Below are 12,455 nucleotides of genomic sequence, written 5' to 3'. Positions count from 1 at the left end.
GGGGGCTGGTGCCTGGGTTTAGGGATCATTTGCTTGAATAAAGAAGCCGCCGCAGGTTTTTTATTGTTGCTTGTCCAGGAATTCCTCTCTGCCACGTTCGCACACACACGTTCGCAGGTGTCGCCCCACAGTTTGTACTTGGGGAAATGCCCCCCATCGCACAAAGGGGCCCCTCCATCCTTGGCCTCACGCTGTCACCCGGCTGGACGCCGGGGTGTCCTGGCTTCCGAGGCGGGCGATTGGATTCAGTTTGATTTTCTTCAGTAAAAGAAGTCCCACCGGCTCCGAGCGAGTGGAGTCCATCTCCAGCCCGCAGTTCTGTTCGTGGTTCTCGCCTCCAGCGGTGGTCTGGGTGGGAGGACAGGTCAGGACCGGGCGCGCCCGCTGGGCCCCCGGACGGCAGTCAGTGTTGAGGGGTGGCCACAGCGATGTCACCAGGCTGCCGTTAGGGCAGGGCTCTCATCCCAGCTGCCGAAACCCTGGCGGCAGAAAGAGGCAGGGTAAGAGGGAAGAAAAACGAAGGGATCAAGAGGTGATATTAACTAGAAAAATCAAGAAGGATCTGTCCATCCTGGTGGGAATGGTTTTCTTCTTCGTTTCTTTTCGTTCGACGAGGGGGGTGGTTTTGGTTGTTGTTTTAAATTATCCCAATATATAGCAGCCTCATTGTTTTGTTTTTCTGCCCCTGCTTAGAATTCATTTGGTTCGTGTTGGGACTTCGTAATTCAGCCAGACCTAACGTGAAGTACACATCTCTTCAGCGTTCCTCAGGGTTAACGTGCTTTTTTAAAAAGGGGGGAAAAAAACCAACAAACTTTTTTCCCTTCCCCATCATTGTTCTCCGTCTCGTTATTCAGTTGACACGGAATTAAATTGGATTCTGTGTCCATCATTATTAAAATGTGAAGTGTGTCGGTCACAAAGCATCCATTCCAGGGCAGTTGGCTGAATAATTCTTTTCTTTATTATCCCAAATTACTGCTGAGCTCTGGAGAGGGGAGCAGTTTAGCCAATTATTGCCATTTGAGCTGGATTTGTGGGTGATTAGCTCCTGGTCGAATCCAGTCCCGGCTGGCGCTTTGAAGCCGCGCCGTGTGATTTTCTCAGCGGTGAGGTAGAAATCGACGCCGCTAATGACAGGAAGGTCGCGCGGGTGAGCTGACCCGCGCGTGGTGCAGGCTTGGGTTTCGCAAATAGGGCATCCACAATAACAAGTGTGTCACTAACCCCGCCGTGCATAATCGAGGCTTTATAGGATTGCCGGAGATGCTGACAGCTCAATTAAAGTGGAACCCTTTGTACCCTACAACCTGGCAGAATGACAGAAATATTACTAACCAGAAAGGGGAGGGCATCGCGAGGGAGCTGGTTAGAGATCCAGAATCCTCACTGGTCCCTTGGCCTCCTCCCCCAACTCCCTCCACAGGCTGGAGCACAGCTTCCATTTGTGGTATAATAGATCCTCTGGATGGGGGTCTAGGGATGCAGATATTACTATTCCAAAAAAAGAGCTCAGCTAAGAGGGGCTTCCTGCTGTTTCTATGGAAACACTCTAAACTAGGTGGAAAGTTAAAATGGTGGAGTCGTGGCAGAGCTTACAGGTCCTGGTCGAATTGGTCCGTCTCCTTTTACCAACACTGACATCCAAGCCTCACGTGTATGAATTTGCTAGAATTTTTCTGTTTGAGGAGCATCTGGGGAAACCATTTAATAGGAATTTTCTTCTTGCATATAATGAACGATTGTTACTGATTTTCTTCTTTTACTTAAGAGTATTTTTCTACGTCTAGAACCACAAGCTGTTTTGATCCACGGTGTATATAGTCTTGTCATTTTTGTCCCACTTGCTTTTTTCCTGTTAAACCTATAATAGGTGGGTCCCTCATCCCGATGTGATTCATTGGCATTTTAATTGAGTGGCGGGTTGTTACACCCTCCCTGCTTTTTTATTTTTGGTTTTAGGTTTTCGATGGATTGCTCTGCTATTTGGAGACATTCTGGATTTTGGGAGATAGTTTAGAAGTAGGAACATCTGTAAATCGGGGTGATTATTTAGGACTCACCGTATGCCAGCTCCGGCGGACCTGGCGCCCCAGAATTCCCAGTCTGTTGGGGTGCGCTGTGTTTGAGGTGCCTGATGGATACTCAGGGAACACGTCCTACTGGGGAGGCAAAGTGAGACTCGAGCGAGCAGGGAGTTGAGAGCTGAAGATTCTGTGTGACGTGGGGACCTGCAGGACATTTGTGGTGAGGGCCGGGCTGTACCACCTGCTGTGCTGGGTGCTGGTGGATGAGACCATTTCTCTGTCCTGCAGCAGCTTACAACCTGTTTGTACACCGTTGTACTAGTCTTTCAGGGCTGCCGTAACAAAGTACTGTTACAGAACCAAACCTGGGTCCCCTTGCCCGCAGTAAAGCCAGTCTCCTGGCGCCGGGTTGTGGTGAAGGGAAGGGCAGCGTTTATTGCAGGGCACCAAGCACGGAGTCCAGGCAGCTAGTGCTCAAACGGCTTGAATTCACCAATGGCTTTCAGGGACAGGTTTTTAAAGATGGGGTGAGGGAGGGGGGCTGGAGGGTGTGTGATCAGCTCATGGACACTCTTCTGATTGGCTGGTGGTGAGGTCATCGGGAGTCAACATCATCAGCCTTCTGGTTCCAACCCGTCTGGGGTCTGTCTACCTGCTGGTGGGCAGCATGCAGTTAACTTCTCCCACCTGGTGTGGGTTTCAGTATCTGCAAAACAGCTCAAAGGATAAGACTCAGAATATTATCTGTAGCCCTTGAGGAGGAACTAAAGGTCCTTGACTTTGTTTAATGGCTAAACTATTATTTTGTCTTGCTTGACTGTTTTCTTCCTGCATTTTCTCACTTCTCTGATTAAATTTTTTTTTTATATCAGTCATCAGTTTTATACACATCAGTGTATACATGTCAATCCCAATCGCCCAATTCAGCACACCCCATCCCCACCCCACCGCGGTTTTCCCCCCTTGGTGTCCATACATTTGTTCTCTACATCTCTGATTAAATTTATTCAAAACTTTTATTAAAGTTTTTCTACAGACAAGGGGCAGGTGGAGGACATGTGGGGCGGGAGGGCATCTGTCCCGGGAAGGCCCCACAGGGTCCTGCTCGGTTACAGTTCCACAGACTGGGAGCCTTAAAAACAGGCATTTATTTTCTCACAGTCCTGAAGCCTGGAAGTCTGAGATCAAGGTGACGTCCTTCTTTGGAGGCCTCTTGCCTCGGTTTGTAGTTGACCATCTTCTCCCTGTGTCTTCACATCATCTTCCCTCCGTGTGTGTCTGTGTCTGAATCTCTTCCTATAAGGACATCAGTCATTCTGGGTTAGGGCCCATCCTGAAGGCCTCATTAGCCATAGGTTCTTTAAAGGCCCTGTATCTCCAAATGCAGTCACATTCTGAGGTCCTGGGGGTTAGGACTTCACAATAAAAATTTAGGGGGGGATATAATTCAGCCCAGAACAACCATTATTCTAAGGGTCCAGGTGATGCCTGTTTCAGCAGAGGTTATGGAAGCCCAGAGCCCAGCTTCCACAGAGTGCTAGAGTGTAAGGGGGTCTTCAGCAGGAGTAAGAGGAGGATACAAGATGGGAACTTGGGGGAAAAGAACAAAATTTGCCAATTTTAAATTAAGGCAGTTGGGACTTCCCTGGTGGCGCAGTGGTTAAGAATCCACCTGCCAATGCAGGGGACACGGGTTCAAGCCCTGGTCTGGGAAGATCCCACATGCCGTGGAGCAGCTAAGCCCCTGCGCCACAACTACTGAGCCTGCGCTCTAGAGCCCGCGAGCCACAGCTACGGAGCCCGCGAGCCACAGCTACTGAGCCCGCGTGCCTAGAGCCCATGCTCTGCAACAAGAGAAGCCACGGCAATGAGAAGCCCGTGAACCGCAATGAGGAGTAGCCCCTGCTCGCCGCAACTAGAGAAAGCCCGCGCACAGCAACGAAGATCCAACGCAGCCAAAAATAAATAAATAAAATAAATAAATTTATTTTTAAAAAATAGAGTAAATTAAGTCAGTGGCCGCCAGTTGCTTCTTCATGGTTCCATATCCTATAGCAGGGCTCAGCAACCTTCTTCTGTTAAGGGCCGGATAGCTAGTATTTTAGGCTTTGCAAGTCACACGGTCAGTCTTTCCTGCAACTCCTGAGCTGTACTGGGTGAAAGCAGCCCTATGTAAGAATGGACATGTCTGTGTTCCGATGAAACTTTATTTACAGAAAGAGGCAGAAGATTAGATTTGGCCCACAGGCCAGACTTTGGCAGCCCCAGTGCTGCAGGATTCCCAGCGCTAACAGTCTCTGTAGGGTACACTGGCGTTGAGATTCCTGTTGAAATGGGGATGAGCCCGGCGCTCAGGATTATGCATCCAACACTCCTAACAGGGAGTTTGCTAATGTCGTCTCGGTCCCACGTGTAAGTGACGGAGGGATGTGAGGGGAGGCGGGCACAGACTTCACCCCCTGCAACAGACACTTCTGTGCGTGAATCTCCACTCCTTTGGGTCCAGGCATGCTCTTGGTAAAGTGTATATTTGTTATCTGCAAGGGACAGCTTAGCATAATGAGAGAGCAGGAACAGGATGGAGAGATAAGTTTCGTTCTGGAAGAGTGGGCTATCGGGGGAGACACAGCGGGGAGTGATGCCCAGCTGGAGGGGCTTCTGCAGGAGCCCCTGACAGGGGAGAAGAATGTCCCTGTCCCTTGTATGGTCGTTCGACTCCTGTGCTTCCCCAATTTCTAATGTGAAATGTACCACTCACCCAAATGCCCTTTCCTAGTTTTTTTTTTTTTTTTTTTCTTTAAGTCAACAAAACGTAAGTAAACCACAAGTATAATACATGTTACAGGAAAAATCTTGATGGGAATAAAAGTACTAAATGCAAATGTGAAAATTGAATGATTGGTGATCTTACTCTTTGGATCTCAGGTAAAGATGCCAGCTTTTCTCTGCGATGTTTTAGAAATTCCATAGAAAACCTTTAACTGCTATCATGAGAATCTACTCAGAAGTACTAAGAATGCGAATCATAAAGTCACCGAGGCACCCTTAACAGGTGTTCATTGTAGAACCAAAGAAGGACTCAAACCGCACTTCTTTTTTAGAAGCAGAAATACTAAACATTTCTGAACTTGTGTGGATGGTTTCAAACCCTGGAAAAACTATCGTCTTTTTGAACTTGGTAATTAGGAAGCTATTGGCACCCCCTCAAGTGCAGCAGGATAATTCAATTTATATCACTGCTGAATCACACGTGGCCTCTCCTTTGCTTTCAGTCAGATGCATGCATGGCCTCCAGTGGCTGTTAAAGCAGATGAGAAATGCTGCCTCAGAGCAAAGATCAGTGCTTCATGGATGTGTCTGTCGATGGTCTGATCTTTCCGTGGCGCAGCCTGCAGCTGGCTGGTCCTCCGTTGCCTCGTAGGACCCTGGCTGTCAAATGTTCCCCCGGTGTCGTGATGATCTCTGTGCTCACAGACGCCAACGCCACTGGTCCCTGCAACTCAAAACAAAGACTGATTTGCCTGCTTTAGACCCCCAGTCTCTAATGCAATCAGTAAATCTTTGTTGGTAAATAATTGCTATCGAACAGAGTTTTAATATATATTTATGAGTGGTGTTTTATCACAGCTTGGGGCTGCAGCGGGCACTGAGTGATGGACCTTAGATAGCACTTACATTCATTACATTAACTTTGTAACTTATTTAAAGCTTGTACACTTAACATTGCTTTTGGCTTTCAATGACCGCTTGGGACTACGCAGAGAATACACATGACTAATAAAGAGATTGCAGCCAAAAGACAATTCTACTCTTTGCTCCACCATAGACAGAGTTCCCTGAGCCAAAAAGGCAAGAAATGCCTGCCTAGAATCTGATGTTTTGGTTGTAGATCATTAAAAATCAGTCTTTCTGATGCATCAGTAAATGAATGAGGTGGTAGCAATTAGATCAACGTTTGCCATTTCTAAGTAAGAGAAGAGGAATATTTGAGATGTCACAAAGCCCTTAAATTTCTTACTATGCAAACTAGTAAGAGATGTTAAAGCTTTGAAATTGGTCTGGAGGGTGAAATGATTCACAAGGAGGTGGTGTAGCTTCCGGTTATGAGTATAGACTATTGCTCCCAGCTCTTCCCACTGCATTGGTTATCTGTTGCTGGTAATTAACCCAAATCATAGTGGTTTAAAACAGTAACCATTTTATTATTGCTCATGACTCTGTGGGTCAGGAATTTGGAGCAGGGATGTTGGGGACAGCTCGTTTCTGCTCCGCAAAATGCCTTCTAGGGCTGGGGCATACAAGATGATTTCTTCAGTCACATCTGGTGCCTCAGCAGACGTGGCTCATACGGCTGGGGGTTGACGCCAGCAGGTCAACGACCATCGTGTATCCGAGACCCCAACTCTCCTCCATGTAGTCTCAGAGTCTCTCCCTTTTCACTGTCTCCCTAGAAAAGTGGTCCAATTTCTTACAAGGATGCTAGGGCTCCCAAGGGCACAAAAACAGGAGCTTCCAGGCCTTCTTCAGGCTTCGGCCAGAACAATAGCGTCATTCCCACCACATTCTACTAGTTAAATTGCGTCTGAGGGCCTGGGATGACAGAGTGAGCTGAGTTTTTGAGGGTCATCTTTGGAGACTAGCTACTTCAATCTGCCCTCCCACGTGCAAAGTACCCTCACCCTGTCCCCAGATTCACAAAGTCTCATTCCATCATGGCATCTGGCTCAGGCTTGAATCCAAGATTGTCATCTACATCAGGTGCACATGTAGATGAGGCGCCTGGGATATGACCTTTCCATCTGAAGACCAGGTACTCAAGGGACAAGTTATCGTACACATAAACACACACGCACGCACACTCACAGTGCTGACACCGGCACAGGAGAACCACAGCAGGTACCTCATTCCAAAAAGGAGGAGAGGGACAGAACACCTGTAGATATTACTGGTCCACAGCACAGGGTGTGTTCTGCTTCCAGGGGTATCCTCCTTGGCCCTGGACTCTGCTATCTGAGTCAACCTTTCTTCTCCATAAGAAATGGCTTGTGTACAGCTACATAGCTTTCTCAGTCTGTACTTGGGTTGAAAGCCCAGGGCCTCTTTTCATTTTGAACCTTCTCTGTGCTTTTTATTTTATTTCATTTTATTTTTTAAATGAATTTATTTACTTATTTATTTATTTATTTATGGCTGCGTTGGGTCTTTGTTGCTGCGTGCGGGCTTTCTCTAGTTGCGGTGAGCGGGAGCCACTCTTCGTTGCAGTGCTCGGGTTTCTCATTGCTGTGGCTTCTCTTTGTTGCGGAGCACAGGCTCTAGGTGCACGGGCTTCAGTAGTTGTGGCACGCGGGCTCAGTAGTTGTGGCACGCGGGCTCAGTAGTTGTGGCTCACGGGCTCTAGAGTGCAGGCTCAGTAGTTGTGGCGCACAGGCTTAGTTGCTCTGTGGCATGTGGGATCTTCCTGGCCCAGGGCTCGAACCCGTGTCCCCTGCATTGGCAGGAGGATTCTTAACCACGGCGCCACCAGGGAAGTCCCCTCTGTGCTTTTTAGTCCAAAGTGGTGTAATTCCTTTAAAAACCTTGTGGGTGTCCTTTGTATTGAATTACAAATTTTGTCCATTAGGCAAAAGCCAATCCACAGGTTCCTGTCTCTGATCCACAGATCTTCTAGTAATGGGAAGGGTGTACCTTAAATCTTTCTGAGTTCTCAAGAAGGGGGTCTGACTGCCACACTCTTGCTGGGGCCTTTATTGTGAGATCACATCTCCTGCCATTCCCTGGATTCGAGCTTTGTTCTGAGGCCAGTTCTTACTCTCAGAGTTTTCTACTGCAGGAGAAGCTGGGATTGAGAAACCATTTTTCTCATGGTCTGGTCCAGTAAGGTTTTTAAATCAGAAATATTTTTTCTAATTCTGCTTGAAAACTACCTTGATGTCCTCTCCCTCCTCCCAGACTCATCGGAGCTCATCAGAGCAGTTAGCGTGTTTGGCATTCTGCTGGGAAATCTTAGCCACGTCCGTCCAGGGGTTCACTACACATCCTGGCTGTGCTGCGTGTTCCCACAGGGAGCAGGTCTGCTAACTGTCCGTCCTGCCAGCGCACAAGTCGCACCCCTTTCTCCAACCTCAGGGAGCATTTTTCTCACGGTCCTTCCAGCTGTTCAGTCCCTGCCAGCCTCAGCCAGCTGCCTGGTTCCAAGCCAGTGACACGTGTTTTTGATTTTTGTTACAGCAATGCAGGATGCTAGTTGTGTTTTTCTAGTCTATTTTTGCCTAATACTCTACCCCAAACCCTAATGATTTGAAAAAACTATTATTATTTCTCGTAATTCTGTGGTTCAGGACTGTGGACAGAGCACAGCATGGCTTCCTGGTCAGAGCTCCCCGAAGCGGAAGCTGCCAGGATTTCTTAAGGTTTAAAACCAGCGTAGGTAGCGTCACTTCAACTGCTACTGTTGGTTAAAGTGAGTCTCAGGCACCCCTGAGTCAGTATGGGATGATTTACACAGGGACACGAATACTGCGAAGCCTGGTGCATTGGAAGCTGTCTTGAAATCAGCTACCAAGCTGGCTGTGTGAGTTGGGCAAGTTACGTAGCCTCTCTGTGCCTCAGTGGCCTCATCTGTAAAATGGGGATAGTCATAGTCATTACCATCAGGTCGTCATAAGCTTTCGGTGAGTTAATACTTACTTGTAAGGCTCTTAGAGCAGCATGTGGCTCACAATGAGCCCAATATTGTTCTGAAATAAAAAATTTTAAAAACAGATGCATAAGCCATGCGAAATTCAAATAAAGCATTAACTGTAATTGACGTCTACACTGGGATAGCTGGTCCATGAGAAACGATCTTAAGCAGGAAATCGTTTCTACATGTACAAAAGTGGCATCTGAAAGATAGACCAAGTATACATTTTGACATTCCGCCGTGCGGTTTTGCCCTGGGTCACACAGAATCAAAGAGACTTAGAATCAGAAGGGCCATTTACACTCGCTGATGGGAGCTGCCCGCCCGTGTGTCTCTGGCAGAGCGCCTTCCGGCCTCTGTCATCTTCTAGCTTGTGGGATCAGGGCTTTGCGTCCTTCAAAAGTTTAAAATGAACTATTTTTAGGGTTTTCCATTTTCCTGGTAGTTAGAGTAGAAATTGTGTAAGTCTGGGATGGCAGAAGCATGGGGGATCCAGTCTAGGGGCTCAGCCTGCAGTGAGGGGCTGCTGGCATGTTAGAGCATCCTGCTTCGTCGGTAGAAGTCTGTCCTAAAGGGAGGTGATGGGTTCTCTCCCTTCAGCACTTTGGAGGATGTTGCCTGTGCTCAGAGGAGAGCCCCACCGTGTGTGGAACCTTTTGCTCTGGGAGGAGTCCGGGGCTTGGCTGTGTAGCTATGTGACATCTCATTGGGCCTTTGTGGCAACTGTCCTTGGTCCCTCAAAAGAAGGGCATGCTGGGGGCAGGCTGCACTCCAGAGTTACAGACGAGGCTCGCCCCCCGGAGGGCAGCGGAGCCCTGCTCAGGCAGCTCTAGGGGTCCAGGCCCATGGGTTCACTGTCCCCAGGGATTCTTGAGCAGGGTGACCCCGGGCAGGGATCAAGCACAAATATTGGTCTAGCAGATTCAGGATGGAATGGTTTGACTTCCAGAGTCTCCTGTGATTCTGAAATTCTGTGATTCCCACTTGATACAAATACTCTCTAAAAATCAGGGTTCAGAATTAATTTAAGAAAAAAAATAGAAGGAAAGCAAAAGGAAACACATCTTTAATCCACAGAAGCTGTTTCCTGAGTCTCCTCATTTGAAGTTCAGTTGAACCTCTGATTGCAAAAGTTCATCCTGCTTGCTGCCTCCCGCGCCCTCGACTCATCAAAGACCTCGTGTCTCATCATGTTTTTCAGGATGGGGCTCTTTTGATTATTTATGGAGAGACCGCACAGTTTGCTGGTCTCTCCTAGTGTTTTGGCTGACCTTTTCTAAAGGTTCACACATGTAAGTGCAGAAGTGGACCCTGACGTCCAGAGCTGTGGGCATTAATCCACAGCCCTGGGCTTTCCTGGGACTCCCCTTCCAGGACATGCAAGCCTGTGGATGGCTGCTGTCTGGGTGATAGGATGGAGGTCCCACGTGGCCCAGCCGTGGGAGGTCCAGCACCTTGGTCCAGACCCCGCTACCGCCTTCTGCTAACTCTTGGCCGGAGGTCGCAGACACAGAGGTGCCTGCGTCTGGCCTGCAGACGTGTTGGGTTTGGCCTGAATTACACGCAGATGGTGTATAACCCGTTGCTGACATTCTAAAGTAAGGAGCCGTCGCATAAAGCTCCAGTTTTTCTTCTTCTCTTGGGTCATCAGGAAATCTGGAAACGCAGACGCGGACCCTGCGTTCCCTGCTCAGTCCGGGGCGCCGTTCCTGGACCGTTGGCTCCGCCGTGCCTCGTTGACCTTCTCCACCCCATCAAGAGGTCTGGCCTTCTCCACTTGCAACAGCCTGACCACCCGCTTCCTGGAATCTTTTAGTAAGCTGGAGATTTGCTTGCATAAATTCTCGTCCCGGTCTCCCCTCTCTCCAGGACACTCAGAGTTTAGGGCATTTTCAGGGTACTCTTAAGATTTAGCCAACAGAAACCCCTTCCTCTGGATCCATATACAATGTATTTTCAGGAACAGATTTGAATTTGTTCATGTTAGAGTGGTGCTTATCTGTTCTTTCACTGCGTGGATATAAAATACCAGACCGAATGCTACTGGTGTTTTATATTCCCTTGCAATCCTGGATTCTCAGTGCCCTCTCAAGAGAGGAACCGGACTGGAGGTGCCTGCCAGGATGCTGGGTGACCCGCCGCTCTCAGGTTTAGGATTCGTGCCCTGGGAGGAGGGGCTGGTGCTTTGAGACCGAAGGCTGTAAGCCTGGCAGTGCTGGGGACACTGGTCGGTTTGACCATTGTGGTCACTGCCCACAGGCCAGAACTTAGCAGCCCAGTGTAATGGCAGGAATGAAGAGGGCACGGTGGCTGGTCCTGTCAGTTCCCATCACTAACGAGCTCCCTTACCTCTGTGGTCAGAGTACATGTCTGTAACGAGGGAGCCGTCATAACTCTGCTACCCCTGCCCTGCTTCTTACGGGGAGCGAGTGAGAGAGAGGACATGACGACGCTTGGAAACGCATCAGCACCTGCTAGCGCTCAGGCCACTGAAAGAAAAGTGCGCCTTCCCTGGTCCAGCTCTGCCCAGACCAGCAGCTGGGCGACCCCATCTTGTGTGCAACGTGACGTGGGGGAGCCAGGCGACCAATCGGTTCAGTCTCTACTGCAGTCTTGGGGAGGTGGGCTCTGAGGGGTGGGATAATAAGCCCAGCTGGGGCCAAGGCTGAAGGGCAGAAATATGGTTCCTAGGCCATTAGGGTGTTCAGGTCTGCTGAATGTTGCAGCATTTGAATAGTACATGTAATCAGAGATAATCCTCCGAGGTGAACCACGGAATTTATTTAAGATTGTCAAGATTTGGATTTTGTTTTTTTTCAACAAGACATTAAGTTTTCCTAGGACCAAACAAATTGGCCTAATTTAATTTCCCAGAAAACTATGACGTCGTCTCTTCACGTGGCCTCCTGATAAATTTTCCCTTTATTCCCTTAAGAAATAAGTCTTTATACCTTTCACTGGGGAGTGTAGGATTTGCTTCTGAAAGTGCCCACGAGCTAGCTGAAAGACTTCTGAACGTCCATCTGCACGGAGCCCCGGGGTGTGACCTGCGGCCTGCATTTCGTTTGAGGCTGGAGGAAAAGCTTTCTGAGGCCCAGGGCAGCTCTCAGCCACCAATGACACATAGTAACCCCAGCCCCTGGTATTGTTGGAATTCCAGCTAAAATGGATGGTGGTGGGAAAATGTGAGCCTGCAGGAGAACTTGTGTCATGTTTTGTTATGCTGAGTTTTAATATCTTAGAAATCCCACCAGGGAGGGACATTTCATGATTTTAAGTGTTGCCTTTTCATTATCACTAATTCATTGTCACCAGTGGTGACCACCCCTCTCCCACTGGTTCTTACTATGTCCTGGAACTTGTGTCGCCTTGGTTTGTAAGTAAAAGTTTCCTCTGGGCCTGGTTCCCTTTGTCAGTCTCCGTGCCATGTTTGGTTTATATTGGTTGAGATTCCAAGAAATCAAGGTCTGCAGCTTTATGTCACGTGCTTTCTTTAACTAAGCACTTGGAAAGAAATGCTCTTCCAAAGGTTTACTTGTCGGTTGCCTCAAACTTTGAAATGTTTTCTTTCAGCGACAGTAAACATTTGTGGTCAGAGTCCCGAGTTGTCCATTACATTTGTAAAATCTGGTGTAAAAATAATGTCACAATATTGGTAATTAATTGGAACTTAATTCCATTGCATAAAAAACGCTTACTTGATTTTTTTCTTGTATTTTGCTTCCTGATCAATAGAATCAGGCGGC

General features: G+C 48.3%; 1 protein-coding gene across 14 annotated transcripts in view; it reads left to right on the top strand.

Moving 5' to 3' along the window:
* AGAP1 (ArfGAP with GTPase domain, ankyrin repeat and PH domain 1) overlaps positions 1–12,455 on the top strand; it is a 551,343-nt gene that overhangs the window by 326,712 nt on the left and 212,176 nt on the right. The window lies entirely within an intron of this gene.

This window comes from Balaenoptera borealis (genome assembly GCF_965194805.1).
Source record: "Balaenoptera borealis genome assembly, chromosome: 6".
Classification (NCBI taxonomy): Eukaryota; Metazoa; Chordata; class Mammalia; order Artiodactyla; family Balaenopteridae; genus Balaenoptera; species Balaenoptera borealis.
The sequence above is the reverse complement of the archived record's forward strand: the minus strand, read 5'-3'. Positions and strand labels throughout refer to the sequence as shown.